At 40.2% G+C, this 21283-nt stretch overlaps 1 protein-coding gene and 1 long non-coding RNA gene across 2 annotated transcripts in view; one reads left to right on the top strand and one right to left on the bottom strand.

The window, feature by feature from the left end:
* Positions 1-7579: 7579 nt before the first annotated feature.
* Chrna6 (cholinergic receptor nicotinic alpha 6 subunit) overlaps positions 7580-21283 on the top strand; it is a 186228-nt gene continuing 172524 nt past the window's right edge. The window contains exon 1 of the mRNA XM_078031284.1: positions 7580-7663. The gene's annotated coding sequence lies outside the window, so the exon portion shown is untranslated. The remainder of the gene's footprint in view (positions 7664-21283) is intronic.
* Positions 12724-19312, bottom strand: LOC144370479 (uncharacterized). The gene is made up of 3 exons (XR_013430457.1): positions 19157-19312; positions 16084-16275; positions 12724-13550 (listed from the first exon to the last, which is right to left on the bottom strand). It is a non-coding gene; the product is annotated as an uncharacterized LOC144370479 (long non-coding RNA).

Raw genomic sequence — 21283 nt, 5'->3', positions numbered from 1 at the left:
GCCCCTCCCCTGCTGTAATCACGTGGCCTGTGCTGTCGCAAGTTGAAGGATGATGGCATCACCATTGCATTCCCTTTGGACTCATGCATCTCCTGGGGGGTTTTGTTTTATTTTGTTTTGTTCAGGGTATTTTTTGGAGGGGTTGTTTGTTTGTTTACTTCTTTTCCAGAATGTGGAAAGTCTACAATGCAGAAGGGCTTTAACCTGCCAAATGATTTTAAATACTTCCCCCTGCGCAGAGCTGTATGCATCCTGCCAAGCTGCATTATAATCTGTACTGGGTACAATAAAAAGGTTTGCTTTTTGTTTAAAATAAATAAATAAATAAATATTCTTAACAAATGGAAAAAGGTAATTTTTTTGAAAAAAAAATTTTTCTTGATATAGTTCTCTTAAAGAATTGGGAATGTAGCAATTCAATGTAAGTGTAAGAGAGCATAAGAAGGTTTAAGTTCACATTTTTTTCTTTTAAATTATTATTATTATTATTATTTTTAAAGAGAGAGGGAGAGGGAGAGAGAGAGAATTTTTTTAATGTTTATTTTTTAGTTATCAGCGGACACAACATCTTCGTTTTGTATGTGGTGCTGAGGATTGAACCTGGGCCACACGCATGACAGGCGAGCGCGCTATGGCTTGAGCCACATCCCCAACCAATCTTTTAAATTATTTTAAGTAACATTAAGATAAATGTTTACATTCATTATAAAAATATTGTTTAATTTTATGCAAATGATTTAACCCTGATTGCTGCAATGAAAATTGAACATTAAAAAATATTGTTTACATGGAACAATAATATCTTGTTTGCCACCTGTGTACAAATTCCAAGTGTCCTCAGATCAGTCATGCAAGATGACCTTTGAGAAACATCAGTCACAGTGTATGTTAGAGTCACTACTCAGTCTTTTGACAAGAGAGCCAGGGCCAATTGCCTGCTAAGGAAGGTGGAGAGATTTTTTCCAACAAGGTTCTATGTGTATTGCCCCAAATCATGTGTTTCCTCTGATCGATTTTTGTTATTCCAGAATTTCTGCACACCTCTTCCACATGCATATTTCACAAGCATTCATGGACAGCTGCGGTGGCATCTCTTAGTCTGAGAAGTCAGAGTACAGGAGCCTGGTCACAGTGATCTTTTCTGCCCAGTAGTGGACCTGGTCACCCAGAAAAGGAGCTGGCCTCCTCCTCTGCAGACTTTAGAATCATCCTCATCACTTTGGTGCCCAAGGATCCTGGAGGGCAGAAGCCAGAGCTTGTCTCCTAAGGAAGCTGTGGACCCCTCCAGGGACACTACCACTCAGCCAGGCAGTGGCCTTTGTGGCTCCCAAAGCCTAGGGGCCCTCTCACCTCCACAGGCACAGATGAGCACTTGCTGCTGAGAACTGCAGGTAGGAAAGGATCTAACCAGCACTGGAGATGAGCCTGTGCATGGAAGGAAGAGGCATCAGGATTGGAAACTGGTGCTTGGTGGGGAAGGGACACCCACTGGGTAGCACCTGAATTCTGTTCCTGTCCCCAACCCCATAGCTCTCCATGCCCTATGCACCTGGCATAATGGCCACAGCAAGCAGCTTTTAGTACATCTCCTGGAAAAAATGCAGGGCTCTCAAAGGGCATGGTAAGCTGTTTCTACATTTCCCAGTGTTCATTCTGGGGTCCTGAACAGACAGAAAGCTCCTTTTATTTAAGACCCCCAACTCCAGGGCCTGAGTTCATGGCAACTTTGGCAAAAGCCACAATCTAGACTTAGAAGATGGAACATGACCCTTTTGGAGAGCCCCATCTCATGACCCCAGCTCCTGGGTCATGGAGCCCCACCTCCATGACCAGGTGACACTTTTCAATACCAACATTGTTCTCACCATTTCCCCTGTTCATTGACCTAAGTACTAGAGGGACAAGGAGGAGAGCCAATGGGGCCAGCACAGGGGAAGAATCACAACTCCTCTCTTATCAAGCACTGCTTGGCTACTGTCCAACCCTCAGATGACTGCAAAGTCTATGCACCTCCTTGGCAAGAAGGTATGTTCCTGCCCTGCTGCAAAGGTCATCCGGGACATTATTGGAGAGCTGGATCCTAACTATTAGAGGGGCATGGAATGGAGTGGGGAAATATTCTCATAGTGGGCTACTCACAGAATTTGGAAAGAACGTATTCATAGATTTTTTGGCATTGCTAAACACAAATAGGACCCAAATCTTGCATTTTGAATTGTATTACAATTTGTTAGTTCCTTTTAAAATGTACTTTTCATACTAATTTTAAATAATCGGTGAAAATATCTCTTCTTTGCATTTTTTGCTCTATGTTTATGCCATGATTAATTTCAACTAGTTATTTCATTGTCAGGGTCCTACAAGACAGTTGGCACACATGGTTATGGAATGGATGGTAGCATATTTTGAATGCCTAATTACAAACTCTGCATAAAGCAGTTTATAACCCTCTTTTCAGCAAGTCCATGTTGTAAAGTTTGTTGAGTATACACGTTAATCATTATGGATTTGGAATCAGATTTGAAATCACCTCTGCTCTTTCTTACCACGGAAGTGTCTTCGGAAGAAAAGTAATGAAGCTTCCCTCCATAAAGCTCAGTTTATGAACCTGTAAAATGGGACTCCTAATATCTAGTTCAGAGAATTGTGAAACTTACATAACATGATGTAATGTTTTGCACAGAGTGTATGACACTATAAAGGCTCCATGTAATAGAAAAACTCTTGGCAACATAGTTATTTTTATACTACAATATGTACATATTGCTCTTCCAAGAACAAAGAACTGGACATTACCATTGGAAGAATAATCAATCCTTCTTAAGTACTCAGATTCAAAATAAAAACTGTTGCAGAGTGGATGTAAAAGAGCAATGTGCTTATTCCCTTGGTGCTGCAGTGCTCTGCTTTCAATCTGAGATGGGCTGAGTTCTCTGCTGCTTGGTATTGATCCTTGCCAAGGACAACAGGGTGTCGGTTTAGATTACTGCCACAACATGTTCCAAACTGTTCAACAGTCAGGTACAGTGGTCCACAGGCTCAACTGACAGTCACCAATCACCCTGTCACACAGCCAGGTAGTCAAGCCAGCTGTTGTCACCCCTTTGCATCCCTGGTATGGATGGGTTATGGCAGTTGCTGCCACTCCTGCATCCCTGATAGGACTCTTGCCCACAACTTTGGGACTATGTCATCTATGAAAAGCTTGTCCCACCACAGTGCCAACTGCTGATTCTACTAGACCATGATTCAGTCCCTGCTGGTGTCTTGGTTTCCCTGAGGACTCTGCTTGACCACTGCAACTGTTAAGGGCACTAAGGACGTTTGCTAGACCACAAGTGGCATGGTAAGTGTCCAGTACAGCACCAAGCACAATGAATGCACACAGTAGGTGTTCTATAACTGTTTCGTTAGCTGAATTAAGGAAGAAAATGCACATGTTAAAGGCTCAGTTCTTGGTTGCTGGTAGGTCAAAAATAAAAACTGAGTTTCAAGAGAAATAAATATTAAAGTCCTCATTGGAGACATTCATAATCTATCTGTAGAAAGCGAATAATCCAACTTAGACACGTAAAACACAGAGTGACAAAGAGTTAGCCTAAGTACAAAATGAAGAGATGGACAAAGGAGCTTTAGGTGTGAGCTGGCATTGTCAGGGAAAGCTTCAGGAAGCAAGGACCCAACAGGTGGCCTGAGTCAACTGGAAGGCAGCCAAACCAGGGGTTATTATTGATCCTCTGGTGCTTCTGCCTCCAGGCACAACTGTCACAACTCCAGGGATTCTCCCCCCCCCCCCCCCACTGGAAGCCCATCCCAGGGACCTGAGGGGCCACACTCACTCACGCGCCCAACCGCCCAACCGCCGCCCCTACCCAGCTGGAGAGCGCCCCCTGGCGGTAGGCCGGCCTGGGTGGGCGGGGCACCCGGCTCCCAGCAGCCCGCACCACAGGGACCAACTGTCAGTTGGTCACAGTCGCCGCGAGCCATCCCCACCGTCAGTGGGCCCGAAGGGCGCCTCCAATAAGCAACTCTCCTGCCGCCCTCAGGATGGACCCCAGCCCGCGCCGCGTCCCGGGAAGCGGGAGGCGACCCAAGTTCTGGGGGCTGCGGCGGAAAGGGCGGATCAGCGCGTCCGCTTCTGCACAGCTGCCTGCCACGGGCGGAGCGCACGGCCAGGCCCGCGGACGCCACCCAGGGGGAGCCCGGGCACCACTAGAGCGCGACCTGAGTGGCGCTGCTCTCCCGCCAGGTACTGCCTCAAGCTCCCTCAGCGGGAGCGGGCGCTGCCGAGGAGCAGGGCGGACAGTAGGCGCCCTGCCGGCGGGATCTGCACCTGCATCTGGGGCCTTGGGTCTGTAGGCGATGCAGTGGGTCGCGTGCAGGCATCCAGCCAGAGAGAGCACAGGACGCAGCACCTGTTTCCTAATAGCTGCCATTCTGACTGGAGTGAGAGGAAATCTTAGAGTAGTTTTGATTTGCATTTCTCCAGTTGCTAGAGATGATGAATATTTTTTCATACATTTGTTGATTGATTGTATATCCTCTTCTGAGAAGTGTCTGTTCAGGTCTTTGGCCCATTTTTTTATTGGGTTATTTGGGGTTTTTTTGGAGTTTAGCTTTTTAAAAAATATTTTTTCAGCTTTTCTTTAAGTGGACACAATATCTTTATTTTGTTTTTGATGTGGTGCTGAGAATCGAACCCAGTGCCTCACGCATGCTAGGTGAGCACGCTACAACTTGAGGTACATCCCCAGCCCTGGAGTGTAGCTTTTTGAGTTCTTTACATACCCGAGAGATTAGTGCTCTGATGTGTGAGGGGTAAAAATTTGCTCCCAGGATGTAGGCTCTCTGTTCACCTCACAAATTGTTTCTTTTGCTGAGAAGAAACTTTTTAGTTTGAATTCATCCCATTTATTGATTCTTGATTTTAATTCTTACATTATAGGAGTCTAATTAAGGAAGTTGGGGCCTCATCTCACATGATGGAGATTAAGGCTTACTTTTTCTTCTATGAGATGCGGTGTCTCTGGTTTTATTCCTAGGTCCTTAATCCATTTCAAGTTGACTTTTGTGCATGGTGAGAGCTAGAGGTTTAATTTCATTTAGTTGCATATGGATTACCTGTTTTCCCAGCACAATTTGTTGAAGAGGCTATCTTTTCTCCAATGTATGTTTTTGGCAACTTTGTCTAATATAAGGTAATTAGAATTTCATGGGATAGCCTCTGTGTTCTTTTATTCTGTACCATTGTTCTACCAGTCTGTTTTGGTGCCAATACCAAGCTGTTTTGTTACTATTGCTCTGTAACATAGTTTAAGGTCTAGTATAGTGATGCCACCTTCTTCACTCGTCCTGCTAAGGATTGCTTTAGCTATTCTGAGTCTTTTATATTTCCAGATGAATTTCATGACTGCTTTTTCTATTTCTATGCAGAATGGCATTGGGATTTTGATTGGAATTGTATTAAATCTGTATAGTGCTTTTGGTAGTATGGTCATTTTGATAATATTAATTCTGCCTGTCCAAAAGCAAGGTAGAGCTTTCCATCTTCTAAGGTCTTCTTTGATTTCTTTCTTGAGGGTTCTGTAGTTTTCATTATATAGATCTTTCATCTCTTTTGTTAAGTTGATTCCCAAGTATTTTTTAAGGCTATTGTAAATGAGATAGTTTTCCCCATTTCCCTTGCTGAGGATTTGTCACTGATATACAGAAAAGCATTTGATTTATGGGTGTTGATTTTATATCCTGCTATATTGCTGAATTCATTTACTGATTGTAGAATTTTCTAGTGGATTTTTTTGGGTCTTCTAGGTATAGAATCATATCATAAGCAAATAATGCTAATTTTAGTTCTTCTTTCCCTATGTTTATCCCTTTAATTTCTTTCATCTAATTGCTTTGGCCAGTTTTCCAAGAACTATGTTAAGTGGAAGTGGTGAAAGAGGGCATCCCTGTCTTTTTCCAGGTTTTAGAGAGAATGCCTTCAATTTTTCTCCATTTAGAATGATGTTGGCCTGGGGTTTAACATAAATAGCTTTTATGGTGATGAGGTATTTCTGTTATCCCTAATTTTTCTAGTGTTTTGAGCATGAAGGGGTGGTGTATTTTGTCAAATGCTTTTTGTGCATCTATCAAGGTGATCATATGATTCTTTAAGTTTATTGATGTGATGAATTAGATTTATTGATTTCTGTATGTTGACCTAACCTAGCATTTCTAGGATGAATCCCCATGAAATTGTGGTGCATGACTTTTTGTTATGTTTTTGTAATTGATTTGCCAGAATTTTATTGAGAACTTTTGCATCTATGTTCATTAGAGATGTTGGTCTGAAGTTTTCTTTTCTTTTTCTTTTTACTTTTTCTTTCTTTCTTTCTTTCTTTTTTTTTTTTTTTTTTTGATGTGTCTTTGCCTGGTTTTGGAATCAGGGTGATACTGGCCTGATAGAATGAGTTTGGAAGTGGTGCCTCTTCTTCTATTTTCTGAAATAAACTGAAGAATATTGGTGATATTTCTTCTTTAAATGTCTTGTAGAACTCGGCGGTGTACCCATCCAGTCCGGGGTTTTTCTTGGATTGTAGACTTCTGATGTTCTCTTCTATCTTGAAATTGATCTGTTTAAATTGTGTATATCATCCTGATTCAATTTGGGCAAATCATACGACTCAAAAATTTGTCAATGCCTTTGATATTTTCTATTTTATTGGAGTACAAGTTTTCAAAATAATTTCTAATTTTCTTCTGTATTTCTGTAATGTCTGTTGTGATATTTCTTTTTCATGCTGTTTATTGGTAATTTAAGTTTATTCTCTCCTTCTCTTTGTTAGCATGGTTAGGGGTCTGTCAATTTTATTTATTTTTTCAAAGAATCAACTTTTTGTTCTGTCAATTTTTTCAATTGTTCCTTTTCTTTCAATTTCATTGATTTCAGCTCTGATTTTAATTATATCCTATCTTCTACTGCTTTGGGTGTAGATTTGTTCTTCTTTTTCTAGGGCTTTGAGATGTAATGTTAAGTCATTTATATGTTGGCTTTTTCTTCTTTTTTAAATATTTATTTTTGAGTTGGATATAATATTTTTCTTTTTATTTATTTTTGTGTGCTGAGGATAGAACCCAGGGCCTCGCACTCCTAGGCAAGTGCTCTACTACTGAGCCAAAACCTCAGCCCCCGCAGGAGGAGTGGTAAGATGCTGCCATCAAATTGTACAGTGCATTGATTAAGTTTTAACCAATTGGTAAATTCACCATCCCATGTTGCAGGGCTTTAGCTAGAGAAGCCGAGGCTCTGCTTCTCATGCACTACTGATCCATGCCTTTACCTTTCTTTGTCCACCATAGATCATGTCCCAGCAGCAACTCTATCTCTGGCTATTTTTCAACCACCTCCAACCACTCCAGCCCTGTGTCCATACACTGCTGCCTGAGAAATCTTCAGCCAGACCCATGTACTGACGCTTACTCTATGTTCTTTTAGAACATCCTGTGGATTCCGCTGAAGAGCTTCCAAATTAGAGGCATACATTCCTGAAACTCCAAGTGGAAGAGGCTTTGTTCTGATTGCACTGTCTTGTTGGAAGGCCTCCAATTGCACAGAACCCAGTCAGAGCCTGGCAACAGAAGTCAGAGCAAGAAGATGCTGTCCAACAGCATGGACTCAGAGGTAGGAGCAATGTCAGAGCCACTCTGTAGCCACCCTGTGTTTATGTCTCTGTTTTGTATGGTTGGATCCCGAAGAGCATCTTTGTTTTCAGAGTGAATTGCATGACCCATTAGACAGTCACACTGAAGGTAGGACACTATAGAAGCAGGTCTGTATAGCAGCTGGAGGACACTGCTGCTTTTGAACCTGGGGATGGAGTCTGAGTGGAAGGATCTTTATATTTTTCATATCTTAATGACCTTGTGTCAAGAGATCTGATGCCATGACTTGGAGTGTGCTGTGTTTGTAACCACGTTTTCTAGGCTTACATGGAAAGTTGACCATTGTCAGGAGAAGAGCTCATTCTCTTCTTATCACCTAAACATCCTGTGACTTTATGTGACATAGTGAAGAAGAAATCTCATCATCAGACAGAAAGCCAGACAAAAACCAGGGTTTTTCTGTGCTCAGAGTGTCCTTCTGAGGTCACTCTCCCAATGACCTTAGGCCTCCCTCTTGGCCTCACCTTTTATAGGATCCACCCCTTCTCAATCCTGCCCCCCTGAGGATCCCAACACATGGACCTAGGAAGACAACCACATCCAAACCTCAGAAAGGACTGTTGTGGTGGTCTCAAACATTCACTCCACCCCCAAATCAGCATGACAGTGCTGTTCTCCTTGTTTGGGTCAGTTTGAGATTGGGAGTGGGACTTAGTTCTGAGGGTTGAGATGAAAGGGAAAGTCTGCTGGGGAAATCTCTGGTAAAGGTATAGTCACAGGAGCTGAACCAAAAGTGAAATATGGCAGATTGAGAAAATCTTCACATCCAACCACAACTCCATTAACATGCTAGGAAAAGGAATTTTGTTTTCTTTCTTCTTTCTCTCTTCTTAAAAAAATTCATTTGTTTTTTTAGCTATACATGGCAGTAGAACCTATTTGATGTATTTGTACAATCACAGAATATATTGCATTTTAATCCCAGTCTTGTGGATGTACATGATGCTGAGATTCACTGTGGTATATTCACATATGTACAAGGAAAGTTATGTCAGATTCATTCCACTGTCTTTCCTATTCCTATCCCCTCTCCCTGCCTTTCATTTTCCTTTGTCTAATCCACTGAACTTTCATGGCCCACCCCCACCTACAACATTGTGTGTTAGCATCCACATGTTAGAATATTCAACCTCTGGTTTTTTGGGTTTGGCTTATTTCAGTTAGTATGATAGTCTCCACATCCATTCATTTACCAGCAAATGTTATAAAGTCATTCTTCTTTGTGCTGAGTAACATTCCATTGTGTATATATAACACATTTTCTTTATCCATTCATCTGTTGATGAATACCTAGGTTGGTTCCATAGCTTAGCTATTGTGAATTGAGCTTCTGTGAACATTGATGTGGCTATGTCACTGTAGTAGACTGATTTTATCCTGTGGATATATACTAGGGAGTGGGATAACTGGGTCAAATAGTGTTTCCATTCCTAGTTTTTAAAGGAATCTTCAGTTGGTCCAGGGTAGTTGCATCAATTTGCAGTCCCATTTATTGTCACTTGTATTCATACACACACACACACATATCTGGGAATTATATATATATATATAATTTAAAACATATCTGAGAATATTGATACATAAGTTTATCTGCTCCCAAATTTTAAAATGTATTTATCTTGTTTGTATCCACTCACTTCTAGAAATGTACCTGGGATGATGGGTGAGCTAAGATTTGCGTGAATCTGTTATGAGAAAGCAAGATGAGGTGGTACTCAGAGGCCTACACAGTTTGCCAAGAAAACTAGGAAAAATGAAACCATCTGATAAGCTGAGGAACCTTTTAGGTTATTGTGTAACCAATATGGTCCTAAATTTGCAAACAGAAGCTAAAAGAGTTAAGCTAAAAGTGCCTTAGCCACATTCATATTAATGTGAAATTGCAAAAAACCCAGCAGTGTTATGAGCGAAATCACATAATGCAAGGAGGAAAGGCATAGGAAGTCACATCACACTGCATTTTAAATGTCCCCTCTCTTCTCTTGAATGCAGTGAGGAAAATATTTCACATTGGCCAAGAGAGATGTCTAGGAAGAGCTGAGAATCTTTTTAATGTAGTTTCTTGTTTATAAAAAGAAATGAAATGGAGTAATAATATAATCTTTACATAATAAAATTTCAGGGAATGCTATTTTTTGAATAATGTATCTCCTCATCTTTTTTTTAAATCTCTTTCATTAGAGTTGATCACACAAAAATCTTTCAGGCTGCTGCTGCTAATTTAAATCTAGAGATTGCAAGTTTAATTTTTATTGTTGTTTTGTTTTTTATTAGCCTTCTATGTGCCTATATTAGCAGCTATACAGTAGAGGAATGCAAGACTCATTGCAAAACAAGTTATTTGTGATTCACATGTATGAACAATGTTTAGTAACATGCTAGTTATCATTAGTATCTTTCAATAGCACTAAGAATGAGGCACATTTAAATCTTGCTCACAGCCTTACAGCAAGGAGACCCATTTATATTCTGGAACTTAACTTCAGTTGTAGGAGAACTCTAACCAACATACTTAGGGACCTCCAATCAGGAAGGTGCCTCCTTGCATTTTCTAGTTTTCCTTAAACAGAGTTGCCAAAAGAAGGGGCCTCCATGATATCCTTTCCTGCTGTTGAACACAAGATGCAATGCAGAGGATATTCGGTGTGTTTGGTTGTCAACCTGAACATGCCCTAGTTACTGTGCCTTGTCTTAGTTTGACGTATCACTTTCTCTGCTGCTGCCTTCCCTTCAGGCTCTCTAGCCCATGATGACAAAGACACAGGCAACCCCTACTCTTCATAATGCCACATCACATCCACAACACTTAGCAGAATGCCTTGCACAGAGTAGCAACACACTAAACAGATCATACACATATGAATAAATGAAGAGGATTAAAAATTCCTAGTAAGAACACCAGGCTGTAAATCTTGTTGTCTGGTGTAGATCATCATGGCTTAATGATCTACTTCCAGATCTAAAGAGAAGGAATATGAATGAAGCTATCTGAAAAGGGGCTATTAGGCAACACATCAAGTCTTTTTTCTTTCAAGTCAGCTTTATTCCCTAGGCTTAGATTGAAACATTATTTATGATACTCCAAAACTCAACCAGAATCTACAGGATAATTGGAGCTTTAAACTATTTTTTCCTCTTCTTCAATCAGAAATTAGATTATTATTATTATCTGTCAAACATACTTCCTTCCTCCTACCCAAACATGCAAATTGTATGCAGAGTCTGAAGACAGTCCATCAAGGCAAGGGTTGTAGAGGGAGGTGGTGTTGTTGGCAAGTTATATTATGAAGAATGAGAGGCACTGTGGGAAAGTTTTATGCCTATGGTTCTTAAAGAAGTATTCATTTTCAGTATGTCATTCACTAGTTAACTCTGATCAAAGAAAAATATATTCCCCCACAAATCCACCTGCTACTCTGACAGCCTTTTATTTAATATGACAACAGAACCACCTGTCTGAGTTTCCTGTTTTATATTTTGCATAATGTACATGATTTCTAGCATGTGCCATATGACAATTTGGGATGGATGGCATTAGAGCAATCTGATTTCTATGTGTTGCTTTCTTTGTCCCCAGGGCATATTTTGCATTTATATCCTGCAAATAACAGGAGATATGTTTCAACTCCCCACATTTATTTTTCCCCAAACACATTCATAGACTCAGTGCTCCTTGTCAAGAACTTTGAAAATTCCCCTTTCACAGAGTAGGTGTGTGGGAATCATTGACAGAGCTATCAGAGTTCTTAGTTTTCAACTTGGGTCTTTGTTAAGTCAGAGGGGGAGGAAAAGAAAGCTCTTTGGGTTTGTTATGATTTAATCTCCTCACTTTCTTTAATGAACATAAAATAAACATAGCTGACGAGTGGGTTGGTCCTGGCATTCCTTTGATATGTGTAGAAGATACACGTGTACACACACACACACACACACACACACACACATAAATACACATTATAAAATGACAAAGGGAAGAGAAAGGAGGAGTACTTGCCAACCTATTTAATTCATTACTACTGAGACAATGCGAATCATGAACTAGGAAGAGGACATAAGGTGAAAGCACAATGATTCAATGCATGACTTTGTATGAGTTATGATGTGTGTATCTTGTTCTTTGAGAGAGTAGGGGATGTGTCTTTTACATTTCTTCATCCAGAACACACCCTTGTAACTTATGAAACCTTACAGGGAGAGTACTTGGTAAATATGTTTGACTGATTCACTCTACATTGAGTCATCAAAAGAAGAGTGACATCATATGCAAACATTTATACACTGATGCTCACACATATTTCAACCAAGATCCTTTCACGTCCTAAAATGCTAACCAAGAAAGGTATGAAGGATTGGAATTTTATCCAAATATAATCATTAGGGTGGCATTAGAGGGTTATTTAAAAGAAGTAAAACAGATTTTGAAATGACGTTTAAAGAAAGTAATTAATTTGGGAGAGAATGAACAAGTCAACATTCATCAACTTAAGGAAAAGTTGACTTTCAAGTTAGTAAACTGTTAGAGAGTTCAGTTGGCTAGAACAATAATATTGGACTAGTCCTATTACAGATTTTATTTTATGAGATAAAATTTAAGTTAGCTTTACTTTAGAGAGAAACCTGCCACAGCCTTGAATCTGTGCTAATCTAACGATGCTTCCAGATCCAATGGCCCCATCCCTCTCAGCCAGACACCCTGTGACTCAGCACACTACCCAATTCTCATTGCTTAGGACTCAGGGGACAAAGTGAAATTCTGCCACCCACTTAAGTCCCAGGCTGCCACTCCAAAAACTAATCCACAGTTAGGACGTCATTTTAAAAGTGAGCCGAGCTGGGCACCTTATATGTCCTGCAAAACATCAAGAAAATCTCCTCTCTTCCAACCCAAAGAAAGAAAGAAAATACTTGGAACTTAATTGTGCTTACAACACAGCCCAGTAACTGAAGTGGTAATTCAAAGGAGCAGCTTTGCAATGACTATTCATCATCGCTCATCATGAAGGAACACCCTTAGCAAGGTCTATGAATACTGAGTGTGTTTATTAGGTCATTTACTGATGAAATGAGACTGTCATTGCATGAAATTATCTACTTGCATATAAGCCATGCAAAGCTATAAACATGGTACTTGTTGTGGTCATGCCAAAGAATGATTTGGGGGCTACCTGATCATGCCCTAGGTAACATATTTCAAAGGGGCTTAAACCCAGGGGACTACCTAGACAGTTTCAATTAATATGGCTACCAACTGTAACAGGCATTTAAAACTTTCTGAGATATCAACCACAAAGCCTAATCTTAGCCTTGGTCCTGGTGTGCTGTGTAAATCCAATAGACCGGTAGAGTGGTGGCATTTCTGTTCTGACAAAGGGATGATAAACATCCTAAAATGACTTTGACAGGATATAATTATATGAAGTATTTAAACAAACTCTGGAAAGTACACAGGCACACACTTACCACCCACCTGTATTTGGCATTACTAAGTGCCCTCCTAAATGGCCAAAGACACCAGTTGTCCTCAGTTCTGTCCTTGTGGGGAGTGATGCCAGATTTTGGATGTATGGCATTTTATTTCGGGTGATGCATTGTACTAAAGCTGCGATTGTTTCCATGGGGAAATGTCCCAGAGTGATTCTTGCAGTGGCACTCGGCTCTCTCAGACACTCCCAGAGAAACCATGATTGAGCTCTGCACTTTGACTTTGATGTCCGACAAAGGGTTGAAGAGGGAGGACTGTGTCAGGAGTTCCTTGTCCAGCAGGTCCTGTAGACAGATGGGACCACTGTATGTTCGGCTCACTGTCAGGTCTGGTTGCATGGCAGAATTCAGGAGCAGGGAGTTACCTGGGTAAAAAATATATATATAGTGATCTGTCACTCAGAAACTACGACACCTCCATTACCCTTTTACAGCTGCCTTCTCTAACTGCAGGCCCACCCTGACTAAGCAGAGTGGCCACAACAGGTTGGTTCTTAGTGACCAACACCTTGAAACTCTGGCCCTCCTTCCAGTCCATTCTTTCAATGCTGCCAGACTAAATCCTTCACCTTCTGAGATCCTTACATGCTTGATTTTGAGAACAAATATTTCTGGCATTCTGGCAAGTAGCTCAGGTATTGTTGTTCATGTGATTTTAACTGGCAAAAAAGAGCTAAAAAAAATTAGATGTTTTGTAATCCAGTTCAGAGCAAAAATAACATCTGTTCATTTTAAATGGCAAGAGATGACACAGCTTGGTGACTAGGTAGTGCCATTTATAATGAAGCTGCTTGGTTTCAGCATATTTTTTGTGGATTTCTGGGCACTTTCTGGATCTGCAGGAGGACATGATGTGTCCTCAGAGCAAATGGTTCAGGGGACCTCATGAATCACTTCATGTCTCAGTAGCCAATTCACTTGAACATTGCATATGTCACCAAGAGGAAAACAATACTCCATATGGAAACAAAAAGCAACTCAGATTCTATGTGGGGAGCAGCTCAGAAGAGTCTCCTTTCTGTCTGAAAACAAATGAAAAAAAAAAACAAACATCTTTACAATAGCATGAGAAATTGGACTTTGTCATCTGTTGGGAAGCACCAATTTTTTTCTAAGCCAAATATTAAAATGAAATGCTGTGATATATTTTTGTGATGAAGTAATCTCATTTATTAGTAAATAACAAAATAACCCTCAGTCCCAAACCTCCCACCCATATCAGTCCATCAATGTGACATCTCAAATTGAAACCCAAACCATATTAAACAATTTTCCTTTGGGGCCTGACAGAAATGTTTAAAGTATGGTATTTTTGAAAATGTTGCCATTCTAGGCCATATTGTATGAGCCTCTATTTTTTTTCCATTTTCATAATCTGTAACAATGCCAGCAGGAAATCTATAACCCTGACTTTTACCACCTCTTATTCATATGCTCTAAGATTGCAAAATCACAGAGAAAATGTACAAATGAGATGAAATAATGCTGCAAGATCTAATGTCTTCTTGTGGTGTATTTCTTCCAAGCTTGGAGTTACTGTGCCAAGACAAAGGCCAATCAAGTCTCTGTGTTTTGTAACAGAACCACATTGAGTTCTATAGCTTAGGAACCATGTTCCTGTTTATGGTCTTCAGGCAAGAAGTGGGACTGCAGAATGATCCCATGTCTGCAAAGAGTTGGGAACTGATGTTTCCTTGGAGACTTCAAGAATTATATGCCCAAGTCTACCAAGCCCTCACCTATTGAAACTTAAGTTTTGGTTATTCTTGAAAGACTCTCTGAGCTCATGTGAAGCAACGAAATGAAAAGTATTTCCTAGAATTAGGTAGCGCAGATGTGGAGAATGCTTGATAATAAAAGTACGTACAGGGCAGGGGATGTAGCTCAGTGACAGAGTGCTTGCCTAGCATGCTCGAGGTCTTGGGTTCCATCCCCAGCCCTGGGGGAAAAAAAAGTATATACATATGACACAGTCCACAGTTGAAGAATAGGCACAGTTGAAGAAGGAAGTTGGGGTGGGCAGGGGTGAGTGATTGGCCCTGATCAGACTTCCATCTACTCTTTGAAAATATATTTTCAAGTTCTTAGTCTACAATAAGAATAACATTCTATTTCATGGGGCTGGGAACTGAAACCTGGGCCTTGTGCAAGGCAGGCAGGTGCTCTACCACTGAGCTGCACCCCAGGGCATTAACAGTCTCATTGTTTCCCTTTCTGCAGCACCAGATATATTGTTCAAGAACAGATATGCCTAAGACACTGCAGGTGAAAGCCACATAGTATGCATATGAGGTGTATCATCACAAGGAATATAGGGATAGTAGCAGCTACCAAAGGATTCTTTTCTACATCATTAGTTTCATGAGTCCTTGGTCAAAAGTAAACAAGGTGGTCAGACAATTTGGCAAGGTAATGTATTCATTTAGAGAATGACAATACAAAACTCCCTTTCCTCCCCAAATGTGCACAGACTAGGCAACGGCATTTTCACTTGGTGCTCATGAAGCAGGATGGCAGCCTGTACTGAAAGTATCATCTTCCAGAACCATGGTCACTCCATTTATGAGCACTTGCCATCCATGCACCAAGGGATTATATTGGTTGCCTTTCCTATCCTCTACTATCCCCACTTCCCTCCCCTCCCATCTTCTCTCTCCAACCCATCTACTGTAACTCATTTCTCTTCCTTGTTTTTTTTCCCTTTCCCCTCACTTCCTCTTATATGTAATTTTGTATAACAATGAGGGTCTCCTTCCATTTCCATGCAATTTCCCTTCTCTCCCCCTTTCCCTCCCCCCTCTCATCCCTATTTAATGGTGGTCTTCTTCTCATGCTCTTCCTCCCTGTTCTGTTCTTTGTTGCCCTCCTTATATCAAAGAAGACATTTGGCATATACACCTGGCTTGTTTAGTTCTTGATGTCAGATGGAGAGACACTTCTCTTTCACAGCAGTCAGCCACTGCAGGACTTGGGTGGTCCCCATATGAAACAAGTCTCCACCTTGAATCCTTTGGTACTTTGGGGAAGTTTGAGTTCCCTGATGGGCCAGTCCAGGTGGTGAGTTCAGTCCTATGGCAAAGGAGGTGGGGCCTGCAAATGAGAAGGAGTAGAAAAATCAGAGTAAGACACTTCCAGGAAAAAGAACATTGGTTCATAGTATTCTCTGTTGGGGGCTTCCATCTTGCCCTCTGTCATAGCTAGCTGCTCAGGTATATTTATTCATAGTTCAAAGCTAGTTCAGGGCAAGTATCAACAAAATTCAACAAACCTTTGCCTAATTAAAAATGGTTAGCTGAGTTAAGATCCTTCAAGGAAATGATGAGAGGGACAGAAACCAAGGTCGGCATCTTATTAAACTCTTGTTTTTTTCAGACCTTTAAAAAAATTGAATTTGATATTTTTCAGTAATTTGGGGGGCATTGAACTTCACTGAACTTCCTTTAAATGAAGGGACAGGGTTAATGCTGAAGATGAAATCAGAAATGGAAGGCACAGGGTTAGTGTTTAAGAGGAAATCAGATATTTTGAAATATCTGACACCTAATGGAGCTATGGTTTGAATAACATTCACAATAATAAATTTAAATTTATTCTCAGAGAAGTCGTAGGATTTGGAAACAGTGTTGATTTAGTTTTTTGCTAAGAACAAATAGGACTCAAATATTGCATTTTGAATATTATTACAGTTTGTTAGTTCCTTTTAAAATGTACTTTTCATACTAATTTTAAATAATCGGTGAAAATATCTCTTCTTTGCATTTTTTGCTCTATATTTATTCCATGATTAATTTCAACAAGTTATTTCATTGTCATGGTCCTACAAGACATTTGGCACACATGGTTACTGAATGGATGGTAGCATATTTTGAATGCCTAATTACAAACTCTTCATAAAGCAGTTTATAAGCCTCTTTTCAGCAAGTCCATGTTGTAAAGTTTGTTGAGTATACAGGTTAATCATTATGGATTTGGAATCAGATTTGTAATCACCTCTGCTCTTTCTTACCACTGAGTGTCTTTGGAAGAAAAGTAAAGAAGCTTTTCTCCGTAAAGCTCATTTTATGAACATGTAAAATGGGACTCATAATGTCTAGTTCAGAGAATTGTGAAATTTACATGAAATGATGTGATGTTTTGCACAGAGTGTATGACACTATAAAGGCTCAATGTAATAGAAAAACTCTAAGCAAAATATTTTATGCTACAATTGGTACGCATTGCTCTTGAGAGAACAAAGAACTGGACATTACCATTGGAAGAACAATCAATCCTACTTAAGTACTCTGATTGAAAATGAAAACTGTTGGAGAGTGGATGTAAAAGAGCAGCATCCTTATTCCCTAGGTGCTGCAGTGCTCTACTTTCAACCTGTGATGGGCTGAGTTCTCTGCTGCTTGGTACTGACCCTGAAGACTGATCCTCTCCAAGGACAACTGCTATATTTGATAACAAACACAACACCTGAGGATCAGAAGGCCAAACCCAATGTGACTACTCATGTCCCACATGTTAGAAAGGTCTTCCTCCAATTGAAATTAAATGGAATGTTATTGAGAAATAGAAAGCTGCTCTACTCCAGGTTCTTCAACGTAGAGAATGTGAAGCAAAGCAGAGCATAGTGTACAGAGTCATGGAAACGGGCACCTCAGGGTTCTCATTAGGGCACGCATCATGGAACAGTTTTATGATCAACGTCATGGTGCTATCAAACTCTTGACAACTTACGTAACTTCATTGCTGCCCTGTTTCTGGACTGGTCACATTTCCTCCTGTAAAGCCCAATTCTACTTTCATTCATTCTTACATTAGTTCGAATCCACAGTTATTTATTATTTATACTAAATTTAGATGTTTTTTATTCTGTAGGATTTTTAAACTTTGGAAATGTCATAAGACTCTTAAGAGAATCCGAATATGGCCTTTCTTATTGATCTAACAAATCTTGTTGACCAATCTTGTTGAGCAAACACCTTTTTAAGATTTTAACACATCATTAATGAGAGAGAGAGATCTGTATTATAAAAGTTGAAATATTCATAGACACATGTAAAATATTAAAATCAGTGTATTTGCAAATGAATGCAAAATTTTCTTACTAATGGGGGAGGGAAAAAGACTGAAATTGCCTGGACAAACGTTATTTCTGGCCTATGACAGTTATTTGGAATGTCTAGGAGGAGTCACAGACTTTTCACATTTTGCCACAAAACATAAAATAGAATTTGAACAGATAAATTTCTTTTCCCTCACACTTTGAAATGGAAGAGAAAGACATTACCATAAAAATAAACATAACTTTGACAGATTTTATTATAGCAATCTAAAAATATGATTTCCTTATATATTTAGGTCAAAATCATAGGGAAGCACCCAAATATATAGTACTAAATAAACTAAAATGAAATTTACAATCCACAATTAATTCCTAAGTATTGATTTGACAGATGAACTGATGAAATCTTATTATTAATCTGTTTTTTATTCAGTTTAGTAGTATTATCTTAAGTTTATGGAGCAGTTATTCTTGTTGTCAGACTGGAATTAAAGAGATGAAGCTAATAAGATGTAAGATCTATGAATTAGTTTATAAAACACACCCATATTTTATTAAAAGTGAAGAATGTTAACTTTTCTCATTTGCAAGTTCTGCTTTAGTTCCCCAGAAATAAAAAAAAAAAAATCATAAAGGGAATAAATGACTCATGGCCAAAACATCTAATAAAAATTGTGATCATTCTTTCAAGAATTCTTTTTCCTGACACATGAATTTTTCATGTGGTAGTACTCTTTTTGTGCACTTTACAGTGGAATGGAATTGGAGCATGAGTATCTTTTCTTCTATTCCGCAGTGACCAGTAGTCTCTTCAGAAGACAATGAATGATATCGAGGGTCTCACTGGGACAATAAAACTACCGTTCCTCCTTTGGTTGAAGCTAATGCAAAAAATAAACAGTGTGGACCAGTTCTCACGCCAGTGTGTCTGATTTTCTTTTCCCCTTCCTCCACTTGGGTGGTCTCCATATGGGACACCTCTCCTCCTTGAATGCTCTGTTTCTTTGGGGAAGTTTGAGTTTCCTGATGGGCCAGTCCTGGTGGTGACTTCAGTCCTATGGCCAAAGACTTGGGGCCTGCAAATGGGAAGGAGTAGAAAATTCAGAGTAAGAAAGACACTTCCAGGGAATAGAACATTGGTTCATAGTATTCTCTATTGGGTGCTTCCATCTTGCCCTCTGTCGGAGCCAGCTGCTCAGATATATCTATTCATAGTTCAAAGCTAGCTGAGGGCAAGTACCAACAAATATTCAGCAAGCCTTAGCCTAATTCACCAATGGTTATCTGAGTCAAGAACCTCATTCCCTTGGTGCTGCAGTGCTCTGCTTTCAACCTGTGATGGGCTGAGTTCTCTGCTGCTTGGTACTGACCCTGAAGACTGATCCTCCCCACAAGGTCAACTGCTATATTTGATGACAAATACGCCACCTGAGGATCACAAGGCCAGACCCAATGTGACTACTCATGTCCCATATGTTAGAAAGGTCTTCCTTTAATTGAGATTAAATTTAATCTTTTTGAGAAATAGAAAGCTGCTCTACTCCAGCTTCTTCAATATAGAGAACGTGAAGCAAAGCAAAGCATAGTGTACAGAGTCATGGAAACGGGCACCTCAGGGTTCTCATGAGGACACACATCATGGAACAGTTTTATGATCAACGTCATGGTGCTATCAAACTCTTGACAACTTACGTAACTTCATTGCTGCCCTGTTTCTGGCCTGCTCACATTTCCTCCTGTAAAGCCCAGTTGTGTTTTTCTATGTAAACACAACCTGCAGTCATTGTTACATCAGTTCCAATCCATTGTTATTTACTCTTTATAGTAATTTTAGATATTTTTTACTCTGTAGGATTTTCAAACTTTAGAAATACTGTTAAGAGAATTCCATATGGGAATTCTTTCCTAATTGATCTAATCAATCTTGTTGAACTCATCTTGTTGAGCAAACAGCTTTTACAGATTTTTAACACATCATTAATGAGGGAGACAGGTCTATATTATAATAGTTGAAAGATTCATCTATACATGTGAAATATTGAAGTGTGTTTGCAAATGAATGCCAAACTTTTCTTCCTAGTGGGGGAGGGAAGACCACTGAAACTGCCTGGACAAACTTTATTTCCTGTCTCTCCATGAGAGTTCTTTGGAATGTCTAGGAGGAGTCACAGACTTTTCACATTTTGCCACATGTACTTTATCTTGCCTCTTTCCCTAATTCAACCTTTCTGAACAGTTTGAGAAGTATTTGTGTCTCCTACCCCTGTGCACTTAATGCCTTTACTCTGCTGTGACTTGTCCAGGACAGCACATTCTCTCCCATAACCCTGGAAAATTCCTACATTCAGGAAACTAACATTGACACAACACTTTCCTCTAGTCTATAGCCCAATTTCTTAGTTGTCCTGTTGTCATCCTCCATGCTTGATTGAAGTCCAGGCTCCCACAGTTCATACACTTATCACATCTCTTTAGTCTCCTTTATAGTTTCAGAAAATTTTCAAGTGTGCCTACTTCTGAAACTTAGAGACAAAGACTGTGGCATTTCTGTGTATGTGTGTGTGTGAGTGTGTGTGTGTGCACGTACACATATGCACTGCTTCATTGGTGATTATGTCTTCAGCAATTATGTGAAAAGCCAACAAATCGCAAATATGTGGCACCAGGCCTACAATATAGAAATAGCTGTCGACGTGTCTGCCCTGCTTACCAAATTGAGTCAGTGTAAGAACTTGGCAGGCAGGAGGTGACTAGAACTTGACAGCCTTCGAAGGAGGGGTCGTATCCATGGGCTCTTCACTGGCAGCCTGGGAGGTTGGTGGTGCTGATGCCCTCTGTGCCAGGGTGGAGGCCGGTGAGTGGTCCTGCACTGGCAGCGTGGTAACAGTGGGGGCATTGGGAAGAGAGGCTCTTTGCTGTCCAGCAGGGTTCCTAGAAGCAGGCTGAGGGGCGGGTGGTGGGACAATGGAATGGGAGAGATTGGGGTTGGGTTGGGAGAACTGAAGGGTTGGGGGGCTGGGGAGGACTGGTCCCTTTGCTGGCTGC

The sequence above is a fragment of the Ictidomys tridecemlineatus genome, chromosome 14, assembly GCF_052094955.1.
Source record: "Ictidomys tridecemlineatus isolate mIctTri1 chromosome 14, mIctTri1.hap1, whole genome shotgun sequence".
NCBI lineage: Eukaryota > Metazoa > Chordata > Mammalia > Rodentia > Sciuridae > Ictidomys > Ictidomys tridecemlineatus.
Note: the sequence above shows the minus strand (reverse complement) of the source record. Positions and strands in the feature narration are given on the sequence as shown.